The following is a 13,702-nucleotide window of genomic DNA, read 5'->3' as shown; positions in this document are numbered from 1 at the left end:
AGCAGTAAAAGACGACTCAGTTTCCTAACAGCAAGTGTTTTACTATCAAATTATAGTACTTTTGTTTTGGTCGGTTTGTTTTTGTTATATGATGTCTGATGTTCGATAATTTGGTAGGAATCCAATTTGACTTCTCCGTCGACCTCATAGCTTTTATACCTAGATTCATCTGGTCAGTCTTAGTCCCTGGTTCCAGACGTCTGTGAAATAATCTACACTCCAAACGTCGTTAAAAAAGTGCTACATTTGTGGTCTGTGTATTTTATCATTTTTGTTAAATATTCCATCTGTACCACAGACCTCTCTGGGTTGCAGGCAATGTTCCCTCAAAAAATGTTTTCATCACTGAGCAAATTCCAGGACTGTTGGGTTGTGGGGCTGGTCTCTGCAGGGTGGGTCCTGTGGGGCTGGTCTCTGCAGGGTGGGTCCTGTGTGGCTGGTCTCTGCAGGGTGGGTCCTGTGTGGCTGGTCTGCTGCTCCTGTTGGATGTGGTGGACTGTGTTTTCTGTGGGCCAAGTTGGCCTGCAGGGCACAGTCCCAGGAGAGGCTGACGTTGATGAGTTGCATAGTGGTGGGGTGAAGTTCTGTTGTCTGGAGGAGAGAGGTCACCACAATCTTGGTGTTGGGGAATGTGGTGGTGGCCTCATCTCCTCAGTGATGTGGCCAGTATATAATATATGGTCTCAGTATAGCCACCACAGCTGTAGAGTCCTCTCTGTCTCAGTATAGCTACCACAGCTGTAGAGTCCTCTCTGTCTCAGTATAGCTACCACAGCTGTAGAGTTCTCTCTGTCTCAGTATAGCCACCACAGCTGTAGAGTTCTCTCTGTCTCAGTATAGCCACCACAGCTGTAGAGTTCTCTCTGTCTCAGTATAGCCACCACAGCTGTAGAGTCCTCTCTGTCTCAGTATAGCTACCACAGCTGTAGAGTCCTCTCTGTCTCAGTATAGCTACCACAGCTGTAGAGTTCTCTCTGTCTCAGTATAGCCACCACAGCTGTAGAGTTCTCTCTGTCTCAGTATAGCCACCACAGCTGTAGAGTCCTCTCTGTCTCAGTATAGCTACCACAGCTGTAGAGTTCTCTCTGTCTCAGTATAGCTACCACAGCTGTAGAGTTCTCTCTGTCTCAGTTTTTTTTTTTTAATTTAAAATTTTACCTTTATTTAACCAGGCAAGTCAGTTAAGAACACATTCTTATTTTCAATGACGGCCTGGGAACAGTGGGTTAACTGCCTGTTCAGGGGCAGAACAACAGATTTGTACCTTGTCAGCTCGGGGGTTTGAACTCGCAACCTTCTGGTTACTAGTCCAACGCTCTAACCACTAGGCTACACTGCCACCACAGCTGTAGAGTCCTCTCTGTCTCAGTATAGCTACCACAGCTGTAGAGTTCTCTCTGTCTCAGTATAGCCACCACAGCTGTAGAGTTCTCTCTGTCTCAGTATAGCCACCACAGCTGTAGAGTTCTCTCTGTCTCAGTATAGCTACCACAGCTGTAGAGTTCTCTCTGTCTCAGTATAGCCACCACAGCTGTAGAGTTCTCTCTGTCTCAGTATAGCTACCACAGCTGTAGAGTTCTCTCTGTCTCAGTATAGCTACCACAGCTGTAGAGTCCTCTCTGTCTCAGTATAGCTACCACAGCTGTAGAGTTCTCTCTGTCTCAGTATAGCCACCACAGCTGTAGAGTTCTCTCTGTCTCAGTATAGCTACCACAGCTGTAGAGACCTCTCTGTCTCAGTATAGCTACCACAGCTGTAGAGTTCTCTCTGTCTCAGTATAGCTACCACAGCTGTAGAGTTCTCTCTGTCTCAGTATAGCTACCACAGCTGTAGAGTTCTCTCTGTCTCAGTATAGCCACCACAGCTGTAGAGTCCTCTCTGTCTCAGTATAGCTACCACAGCTGTAGAGTTCTCTCTGTCTCAGTATAGCTACCACAGCTGTAGAGTCCTCTCTGTCTCAGTATAGCCACCACAGCTGTAGAATCCTCTCTGTCTCAGTATAGCTACCACAGCTGTAGAGTTCTCTCTGTCTCAGTATAGCCACCACAGCTGTAGAGTTCTCTCTGTCTCAGTATAGCTACCACAGCTGTAGAGTTCTCTCTGTCTCAGTATAGCCACCACAGCTGTAGAGTCCTCTCTGTCTCAGTATAGCCACCACAGCTGTAGAGTCCTCTCTGTCTCAGTATAGCTACCACAGCTGTAGAGTCCTCTCTGTCTCAGTATAGCTACCACAGCTGTAGAGTCCTATCTGTCTCAGTATAGCCACCACAGCTGTAGAGTCCTCTCTGTCTCAGTATAGCCACCACAGCTGTAGAGTTCTCTCTGTCTCAGTATAGCTACCACAGCTGTAGAGTTCTCTCTGTCTCAGTATAGCTACCACAGCTGTAGAGTTCTCTCTGTCTCAGTATAGCTACCACAGCTGTAGAGTTCTCTCTGTCTCAGTATAGCCACCACAGCTGTAGAGTTCTCTCTGTCTCTCTGCAGCTCTCTCAACTCTGCTGTAAGATCAGCCAGTTCTGTGTTGAGTCTCTCTTTCTCTTGTTGTATGTTCCTCAGCTGTGGTGTCTGGCCGCTTTCGTCTGCTCCTGTGCTGGCTGTAGATCCCTGCATGATGTCTGGCGGCTGTCGTCTGCTCCTGTGCTGGCTGTAGATCCCTGTGTGGTGTCTGGCCGCTGTCGTCTGCTCCTGTGCTGGCTGTAGATCCCTGCATGATGTCTGGCGGCTGTCGTCTCTTCTTGTGCTGGCTGTAGATCCCTGTATGATGTCTGGCGGCTGTCGTCTGCTCCTGTGCTGGCTGTAGATCCCTGCATGATGTCTGGCGGCTGTCGTCTCTTCTTGTGCTGGCTGTAGATCCCTGTATGATGTCTGGCCGCTGTCGTCTGCTCCTGTGCTGGCTGTAGATCCCTGCATGATGTCTGGCGGCTGTCGTCTCTTCTTGTGCTGGCTGTAGATCCCTGTATGATGTCTGGCGGCTGTCGTCTGCTCCTGTGCTGGCTGTAGATCCCTGCATGATGTCTGGCGGCTGTCGTCTCTTCTTGTGCTGGCTGTAGATCCCTGTATGATGTCTGGCCGCTGTCGTCTGCTCCTGTGCTGGCTGTAGATCCCTGCATGATGTCTGGCGGCTGTCGTCTGCTCCTGTGTGCTGGCTGTAGATCCCTGTGTGGTGTCTGGCCGCTGTCGTCTGCTCCTGTGCTGGCTGTAGATCCCTGCATGATGTCTGGCGGCTGTCGTCTCTTCTTGTGCTGGCTGTAGATCCCTGTATGATGTCTGGCGGCTGTCGTCTGCTCCTGTGCTGGCTGTAGATCCCTGTGTGGTGTCTGGCCGCTGTCGTCTGCTCCTGTGCTGGCTGTAGATCCCTGCATGATGTCTGGCGGCTGTCGTCTCTTCTTGTGCTGGCTGTAGATCCCTGTATGATGTCTGGCCGCTGTCGTCTGCTCCTGTGCTGGCTGTAGATCCCTGCATGATGTCTGGCGGCTGTCGTCTCTTCTTGTGCTGGCTGTAGATCCCTGTATGATGTCTGGCGGCTGTCGTCTGCTCCTGTTCTGGCTGTAGATCCCTGTGTGGTGTCTGGCCGCTGTCGTCTGCTCCTGTGCTGGCTGTAGATCCCTGCATGATGTCTGGCGGCTGTCGTCTCTTCTTGTGCTGGCTGTAGATCCCTGTATGATGTCTGGCCGCTGTCGTCTCTTCTTGTGCTGGGGGGGTGGGGTTGTTTGTCCATGAGTGTGAACTTCTCCTGCAGGGATCTCTCCTTTATTGAAAATAAAGTCGACCTAAAACTTCCCCAGGTTACGATGGTCCCATTTTTGTACAGGTTAAAGGTTGTCAAAACACTGTCTGAGTCTGACTCTTTCTCTTTCATTACCGTCCACTACAAATACCCTCTCTTTAAACTGAGTGGCTAGAGGACCTTTACGGCACGTGCCTGGCTGTATTGTTGTATAGGTCTGCAAACAGAGTGTCTGGTCTCTCTCTCTCTCTCTCTCTCTCTCTCTCTGCTTGTGCTGTTTGTGTGTGTTTTGGCCTCTGGGGGGAAGTATAAAGGAATGGCTTCAGTGTAGAGGGAGAGGGGCATGCCTCAGATGGCTGCTGTTCTGCTACTGCAGCTCTCTCTGTCTCTCTGTCTCTCTGTCAATTCAATTCAAGGGGCTTTGTTGGCATGGGAAACACATGTTAACATTGCCAAATGTTATATTATGTCTATATACAGTGATGTAACGATGTGCAAATAATTAAAGTACAAAATGGAAAAAAACACAATGGTGTTTGTTCTTCACTGGTTGCCCTTTTCTTGTGGCAACAGGTCACAAATATGGTTGCTGTGATGTCACACTGGTATTTCACCCAGTAGATATGGGAGTTTATCAAAATTGGTTTTGTTTTCAAATTATTTGTGTCTGTGTAATGTGAGGGAAATAGGTGTCTCTAATATGGTCATACATTTGGCAGGAGGTTAGGAAGTGCAGCTCAGTTTCCACCTCATTTTGTGGGCAGTGTTGCACATAGCCTGTCTTTTCTTGAGAGCCAGGTCTGCCTACGGTGGCCTTTCTCGATCGGATGGTTAAAGGAATGTTTATTCTTAAAGGAATGTTTATTCTTATAGGAATGTTTATTCTTAAAGGAATGTTTATTCTTATAGGAATGTTTATTCTTATAGGAATGTTTATTCTTATAGGAATGTTTATTCTTAAAGGAATGTTTATTCTTATAGGAATGTTTATTCTTAAAGGAATGTTTATTCTTATAGGAATGTTTATTCTTAAAGGAATGTTTATAGGAATGTTTATAGGAATGTTTATTCTTAAAGGAATGTTTATTCTTAAAGGAATGTTTATAGGAATGTTTATTCTTAAAGGAATGTTTATAGGAATGTTTATTCTTAAAGGAATGTTTATAGGAATGTTTATAGGAATGTTTATTCTTAAAGGAATGTTTATTCTTAAAGGAATGTTTATAGGAATGTTTATAGGAATGTTTATTCTTAAAGGAATGTTTATTCTTAAAGGAATGTTTATTCTTAAAGGAATGTTTATTCTTATAGGAATGTTTATTCTTATAGGAATGTTTATTCTTAAAGGAATGTTTATAGGAATGTTTATAGGAATGTTTATTCTTAAAGGAATGTTTATTCTTATAGGAATGTTTATTCTTAAAGGAATGTTTATTCTTAAAGGAATGTTTATTCTTATAGGAATGTTTATTCTTAAAGGAATGTTTATTCTTAAAGGAATGTTTATTCTTAAAGGAATGTTTATTCTTAAAGGAATGTTTATTCTTATAGGAATGTTTATTCTTATAGGAATGTTTATAGGAATGCTTATAGGAATGTTTATTCTTATAGGAATGTTTATAGGAATGTTTATAGGAATGCTTATAGGACTGTTTATTCTTAAAGGACTGTTTATTCTTAAAGGAATGTTTATTCTTAAAGGACTGTTTATTCTTAAAGGAATGTTTATTCTTAAAGGGATGTTTATTCTAGTTAAACCGCTATTTTCTCCGTCAACAAGGGTAATGATTTTTAATGTACTGCTTTTTATTCCCAGTGAGCTATTTGGAGCTGCGAGTTTTTGCGGTTTAGGAAGTTTGCAAGTTCATTTAAGATTGTCCCATTGGATTGTCCCAGGTTATGTTGTTTCGGTGTCAGGTGTTTATGTTTTTGGACTCACCGGAGCAGACATTGGAGGTATCATTTAAAGTCTAGTATGACAACAGACTGTATATGGCTTATGCCGGTACGTGTAGTCAACTGTGTTTTTGAGTGTGGGGATGTTGACCATAAGCGACATGTTTGCCTGAAAAAGGAGAAGGTGGAGAGCGGGACGCAGGTGGGCCTCGTAATGCCTGGGCCCACTGATGTAGGGAGAGGTGGGCCTCGTAACGCCTGGGCCCACTGATGTAGGGAGAGGTGGGCCTCGTAACGCCTGGGCCCACTGATGTAGGGAGAGGTGGGCCTCGTAACGCCTGGACCCACTGATGTAGGGAGAGGTGGGCCTCGTAACGCCTGGGCCCACTGATGTAGGGAGAGGTGGGCCTCGTAACGCCTGGGCCCACTGATGTAGGGAGAGGTAGGCCGACAGTGGTAAAGCAGCCACAAGCACCTGTTGCTGAGGAACAAGTTGTCCGTGTTGAGGGCACGGAGTTGCAACTTGTACCAGAGGGGAAACATAGCGTCTGATGTGCAGCAGATACATATTGTTGTAGAAGGTAAGGATGGATCTGAAGAGCCATTTCCTCAGACTGGCGAGGAGATGCCTGGTACGGGTGATGTGGTGCAAGTGGGGAGTGTTGAGAGGGATGTGACAGAGGTGAGTCAAGGGTCTGTTGCCTCAGTTGAGGAGGATCAGGAGAAGGATATCCACATTGTAACGGCAGATTTCCTCTTTGTCTGAAGAGGAGTAAGGATCGGACCAAGATGCAGCGTGGTAAGTGTTCATGACGATTTATTAAAAATGAACTGAACACTGAAATACAAAACAATAAACGATGTGATGAAAACGAAAACCGAAACAGTACCGTGTGGCGACAAACACCCACAAACCAACAGTGAAACCCAGGCTACCTACGTATGATTCTCAATCAGAGACAACCAACGCCACCTGCCTCTGATTGAGAACCATACTAGGCTGAACACAAAAACCAACATAGAAAAACCAACATAGACTGCCCACCTCAACTCACGCCCTGACCATACTAAAACAAATAATAAAATAACAGATCTATGGTCAGAACGTGACAGTACCCCGGCCGCAAGACCTTAACCTATAGGGGAGGGTCTGGGTGGGCGTCTGTCCGTAGTGGCGGCTCTGGCGCGGGACGTGGACCCCACTTCACCACAGTTTTTGTCCGCCTCCTCAACCGCCCCGTGGCCTCTGACGAGCGGCGACCTCTGCCGCCGACCTCCAACCCTCGCCGCCGACCCCCGACTGGAGACCGTAGCCATGGGTCCCGAATGGACGGGAGATTCCGGCAGAGGAGGATCGACATATCGACATGTCTGTTGACGTGATAACAGCTGGCGACGACTCAATTTACAATCTAGATGAGGTACCTGGGTTCCTGGATTAGACTTCTGGGAAATCTGTCCAATTGGCATATTTCTTTGACGTTGATACGTTTGTGAGGTCAGCTGTGGTGTTACAGAAGACGGTGGGGTTAGACCAGTTGAGTGTGAAGAAGCGTTTTTGCGCTTGAGAAAATGTGTTACTGTTGTCACGGCAACAAAAGGTAGTGGGAAACGTGGTCAGGTTAATAAGAGAAGATTTAAACATTGATGATGATCATGCCTCATAGGGTGTCTTTTTTCTCTTTGTTTTCTTCTGCTTTTCTTTTCTCTTTTCTATATGGAGGTACTAAGGGGAGGTTCTCTCTATATTAACGGGGGAAGGAACAGGAATAAGAGGGCTTGGGTATTAGAAATAATAAAATAGAAAAGGCTTGAAAAACAGTGAAATAGGTAGACGTGTTGCTTTCTTTAAAAAACACTAAGAGGTTAATGTAGTTTTCCTACAGGAGACACATAGTGATGAGGAAAATGAGGTTGACTGGGGTATGTGGTGGGAGGGGCAGCATATACTCAGTCATGGTACTACTTTCAGTGCTGGGGTGGCCATTTTGTTTTCCTCATGCTTAGGGACTGGGGTATCGACAACAGAGATTGTCAAGGGTTGGGTTTTATTTGTCAAGGCAGATGTTACCTTAAGATGTTACCTTACCTTAAACCTTAAGACAGTGTGACCAAGAGGGGTGTATGGTTTTAGGGGAGGGGGGGAGGGGGGGCTGGAACTGTACAGTGGATTTTACTGCTGATCGCACTGCTGAAGAACCTCATCTGTGGTCAGCTACTTGCCTGTCTGGCCTATTAACGGAGTTTGAGCTTTCTGTTGTGTGGAGAGAAAGACATGTGGAGGCTCCTGGTTCTTTCTTTCTTTCCACTAGGACTGTCGACATTACAACGCAAACAGATGGTCGTCTCCCTGATGGGAAGGTGACCACGGATGACGGTGAGATGCACCAACACGCCGTGGATTTCTACTCGGCCCTCTATAAGGCGGAGGATTTCGATTCTCTTGTGTCCTGAACAGTTGTTACATGGAATTCCTAAATTGGTCCCCGAGCAGAGAGTTGCTTTAGTGTTGGTATAATTTAATTGTTCCAATATGTTTTCATTAATTGAATTTTATTTTGCATAAAATAGACGGAGACCAGTCTTATCAGAAATAGATAATAGTATTTATTCTCGGAGCGCGCCGCCATGTAACCACAAACAACAGTTTATATACAAAATATGACGTCACAGGTTCTAGAATGAATCTCCTCCTCCCGACCAAGACAAAGCAAGTTTAAAAGTTCATTCCGACCAACTAGCGCACACACAGGACACACAATATAACTGAATTCACTCTTGACCCCTCACCATTATCCATCACCACTTAGCTGACAGTTCCAGTTAACGGAAAACCTCACTGCCTTATCTAAAACACCCCAGAGCTAAGTTTCGTCGGTTCAACCATAGGTTAAAGACCTTTTCTGCATACTTAAATCCATTATTAAAGAATGGAAAGAATATGGCACCACCACAAATCTGCCAAGAGAGGGCCGCCCACCAATACTCACGGACCAGGCAAGGAGGGCAATAATCAGAGAGGCAACAAAGAGACCAAAGATAACCCCGAAGGAGCTGCAACGCTCCACAGCAGAGAGTGGAGTATCTGTCCATAGGACCACTTTAAGTCATACTCTCCACAGAGCTGGACTTTACGGAAGAGTGGCCAGAAAAAAGTCATTGCTTAAAGAAAGAAATAAGCAAACATGTTTGGTGTTCGCCAAAACGCATGTTGGAGACTCCCCAAACATATGGAAGAAGGTACTCTGGTCAGATGAGACTAAAATTGAGCTTTTTGGTCATCAAGGAAAATGCTATGTTTGGCGCAAACCCAACACCTCTCATCACCCTGAGAACACCATCCCCACAGTGAAGAATGGTGGTGGCAACATCATGCTGTGGGGATGTTTTTCTTTGGCAGGGACTGGGAAACTGGTCAGAATTGAAGGAATGATGGATGAAGCTAAATACAGGGAAATTCTTGAGATCAACCTGTTTCAGTCTTACAGATATTTGAGACTTGGACGGAGGTTCACCTTCCAGCAGGACAATGACCCTAAGCATAGTGCTAAAGCAACACTTGAGTGGTTTAAGGGAAACATTTACATGTCTTGGAATCCGAGACCTCAATCCAGTTGAGAATCTGTGGTATGACTTAAAGATTGCTGTACACCAGCGGAACCCATCCAACTTGAAGGAGCTGGAGCAGTTTTGCCTTGAAGAATGGGCAATAATCCCAGAGGCTAGAAGTGCCAAGCTTATAGAGACATACCCCAAGAGACTTGCAGCTGTAATTGCTGCAAAAGGTGGCTCTACAAAGTATTGACTTTGGGGGGGAGAATATTTTTTTTGCCGTATTTCTTGTTTGTTTCACGATAAAAATATGTTGCATCTTCAAAGTGGTAGGCATGTTGCGTAAATCAAATAATATTAACCGCCCAAAAAAAAGCCATTTTATTTCCAGGTTGTAAGGCAACAAGACAGGAAAAATGCCAAGGGGTTGAATACTTTCGCAAGCCACTGTACATGGCCTGCTTGCCCACCGCCTTGAACTCCCCCAGCTCTGGGGTATGGAAGGAAAGCAGCATCCCCACATCCTCCCCCAGCTCTGGGGTATGGAAGGAAAGCAGCATCCCCACATCCTCCCCCAGCTCTGGGGTATGGAAGGAAAGCAGCATCCCCACATCCTCCCCCAGCTCTGGGGTATGGAAGGAAAGCAGCATCCCCACATCCTCCCCCAGCTCTGGGGGAAAGCAGCATCCCCATGGAAGGAAAGCAGCATCCCCACATCCTCCCCCAGCTCTGGGGTATGGAAGGAAAGCAGCATCCCCACATCCTCCCCCAGCTCTGGGGTATGGAAGGAAAGCAGCATCCCCACATCCTCCCCCAGCTCTGGGGTATGGAAGGAAAGCAGCATCCCCACATCCTCCCCCAGCTCTGGGGTATGGAAGGAAAGCAGCATCCCCACATCCTCCTCTAATGCCCCCACCGCAGCACTAACATACAGCGCATTGCAACACATAATCCAGACGTATCAGTCACTTATTACCGGCAAGGAATCGCAGACCTCAGCTACGACCTTCCTGAGTAGACGAGATGATCGGATCCCCACTCTTTCTCCCAGCTCCTCCACATGTAACAGGCATGAACGTAGGCTGGCTGAACCCACAGCAGGGGACTGGATAGCAGTGTTATTTAAAAAAAAAAGGCTCTTCAAAAAGCCACATCCCTGGTGGCCTTACGGGACATGTTGAAAACTCTCGACGCCTGCATAACAGACTCATAGAATGGAGTCAGGCCAGACACATCACCCCCACTCCCTCTAGCTTTAAGAGGAAAAGGTGCTTGTCTAAGCCCAAACGGCCCACTCTCCTCATCAATGTGTAGTCTATATTGACCCATTTAGAACTGTCACTGTACAACAGTCTCTGGGCTGCTAGAACAGTCTCTGGGCTGCTAGAACCGTCACTGTAAACAGTCTCTGGGCTGCTAGAACCATTACTGTACAACAGTCTCTGGGCTGCTAGAACAGTCTCTGGGCTGCTAGAACAGTCACTGTAAACAGTCTCTGGGCTGCTAGAACAGTCTCTTGGCTGCTAGAACCGTCACTGTAAACAGTCTCTGGGCTGCTAGAACCATTACTGTACAACAGTCTCTGGGCTGCTAGAACAGTCACTGTACAACAGTCTCTGGGCTGCTAGAACCATTACTGTACAACAGTCTCTGGGCTGCTAGAACCATTACTGTACAACAGTCTCTGGGCTGCTAGAACAGTCACTGTACAACAGTCTCTGGGCTGCTAGAACAGTCTCTTGGCTGCTAGAACCGTCACTGTACAACAGTCTCTGGGCTGCTAGAACCGTCACTGTAAACAGTCTCTGGGCTGCTAGAACCATTACTGTACAACAGTCTCTGGGCTGCTAGAACAGTCACTGTACAACAGTCTCTGGGCTGCTAGAACCGTCACTGTAAACAGTCTCTGGGCTGCTAGAACCATTACTGTACAACAGTCTCTGGGCTGCTAGAACAGTCACTGTACAACAGTCTCTGGGCTGCTAGAACAGTCTCTTGGCTGCTAGAACCGTCACTGTACAACAGTCTCTGGGCTGCTAGAACAGTCTCTGGGCTGCTAGAACAGTCACTGTACAACAGTCTCTGGGCTGCTAGAACAGTCTCTGGGCTGCTAGAACCATCACTCTACAACAGTCTCTGGGCTGCTAGAACCATCACCCTACAACAGTCTCTGGGCTGCTAGAACCATAACTGTACAACAGTCTCTGGGCTGCTAGAACCATCACTCTACAACAGTCTCTGGGCTGCTAGAACAGTCACTCTACAACAGTCTCTGGGCTGCTAGAACAGTCACTCTACAACAGTCTCTGGGCTGCTAAAACCGTCACTGTACAACAGTCTCTGGGCTGCTAGAACAGTCACTCTACAACAGTCTCTGGGCTGCAAGAACAGTCACTCTACAACAGTCTCTGGGCTGCTAGAACAGTCACTCTACAACAGTCTCTGGGCTGCTAGAACCGTCACTGTACAACAGTCTCTGGGCTGCTAGAACCATCACTCTACAACAGTCTCTGGGCTGCTAGAACCGTCACTCTACAACAGTCTCTGGGCTGCTAGAACCGTCACTGTACAACAGTCTCTGGGCTGCTAGAACCATCACTCTACAACAGTCTCTGGGCTGCTAGAACCGTCACTCTACAACAGTCTCTGGGCTGCTAGAACCGTCACTCTACAACAGTCTCTGGGCTGCTAGAACAGTCACTCTACAACAGTCTCTGGGCTGCTAGAACCATTACTGTACAACAGTCTCTGGGCTGCTAGAACAGTCACTGTACAACAGTCTCTGGGCTGCTAGAACAGTCTCTTGGCTGCTAGAACCGTCACTGTACAACAGTCTCTGGGCTGCTAGAACAGTCTCTGGGCTGCTAGAACAGTCACTGTACAACAGTCTCTGGGCTGCTAGAACAGTCTCTGGGCTGCTAGAACCATCACTCTACAACAGTCTCTGGGCTGCTAGAACCATCACCCTACAACAGTCTCTGGGCTGCTAGAACCATAACTGTACAACAGTCTCTGGGCTGCTAGAACCATCACTCTACAACAGTCTCTGGGCTGCTAGAACAGTCACTCTACAACAGTCTCTGGGCTGCTAGAACAGTCACTCTACAACAGTCTCTGGGCTGCTAAAACCGTCACTGTACAACAGTCTCTGGGCTGCTAGAACAGTCACTCTACAACAGTCTCTGGGCTGCTAAAACCGTCACTGTACAACAGTCTCTGGGCTGCAAGAACAGTCACTCTACAACAGTCTCTGGGCTGCTAGAACAGTCACTCTACAACAGTCTCTGGGCTGCTGTACACAACAGTCTCTGGGCTGCTAGAACCATCACTCTACAACAGTCTCTGGGCTGCTAGAACCGTCACTCTACAACAGTCTCTGGGCTGCTAGAACCGTCACTGTACAACAGTCTCTGGGCTGCTAGAACCATCACTCTACAACAGTCTCTGGGCTGCTAGAACCGTCACTCTACAACAGTCTCTGGGCTGCTAGAACCGTCACTCTACAACAGTCTCTGGGCTGCTAGAACAGTCACTCTACAACAGTCTCTGGGCTGCTAGAACAGTCACTCTACAACAGTCTCTGGGCTGCTAAAACAGTCACTCTACAACAGTCTCTGGGCTGCTAGAACAGTCACTCTACAACAGTCTCTGGGCTGCTAGAACAGTCACTCTACAACAGTCTCTGGGCTGCTTGAAATGTCACAGACAGAGAATGTATTCTCCACTGCTAGAAGCTGAAAGCCATGATCCTAGATGATATGTCCAGTTGGCCTTGAGGTTAAATGTAGTTGGCTAAGATTTATGTAAAGTTCCAACTTCAACTGTAGATATCATTTTATACTCTGCACACCGCAATGCAACAGGTAGGCAGTTTTTTTGAAAAAGAGCCAAATCCCCCTTTTTTGGCAACAATGATAGCACAGTACGTTGACAGGATACAGGAAGAGAACCCCTCATGAAAAGATTCACACACAACTTCATAAACTCTCCCCCCCAATAGACCCCCCAAAAGTTCTTATAGAACTCAGATGGTAAACCATCGATGCCAGGGGCTCGGCCTGATGAGAGCTGCATAACTGCTGTGGACAGCTCCTGCAGAGTAAAGTCAGAGTCCAAATGATAGGAATTTTATGAATAAATGACTAAACAATATCCCCATTTTAAATAGAACTGTAACTAAGTAAACTTATACTCTGTTTTATTATATCTGATTAACAATATGAATTCATAAGTGAGAGATTGTGGAGCCTGAAACAAGGGGTAATTAAATTAAATAAATACCCTTCCAGCCACGTTGGAGAAGATTGGAAGTGGGGGTGTTTTAATGGTGCTCCGTGGGATGTTCAACGTTTCTGATATTTTTTTATAACCCAACCCTGATCTGTACCTCTCCACAACTTTGTCCCTGACCTGTTTGGAGAGCTCCTTGGTGTTCATGGTGTCGCTTGCTTGGTGGTGCCCCTTGCTTAGTGGTGTTGCAGACTCTGGGGCCTTTCAGAACAGGTGTGTATATATATATATATATAT

This window comes from Oncorhynchus nerka, linkage group LG5, assembly GCF_034236695.1.
Source record: "Oncorhynchus nerka isolate Pitt River linkage group LG5, Oner_Uvic_2.0, whole genome shotgun sequence".
NCBI lineage: Eukaryota > Metazoa > Chordata > Actinopteri > Salmoniformes > Salmonidae > Oncorhynchus > Oncorhynchus nerka.
The sequence above is the reverse complement of the archived record's forward strand: the minus strand, read 5'-3'. Positions refer to the sequence as shown.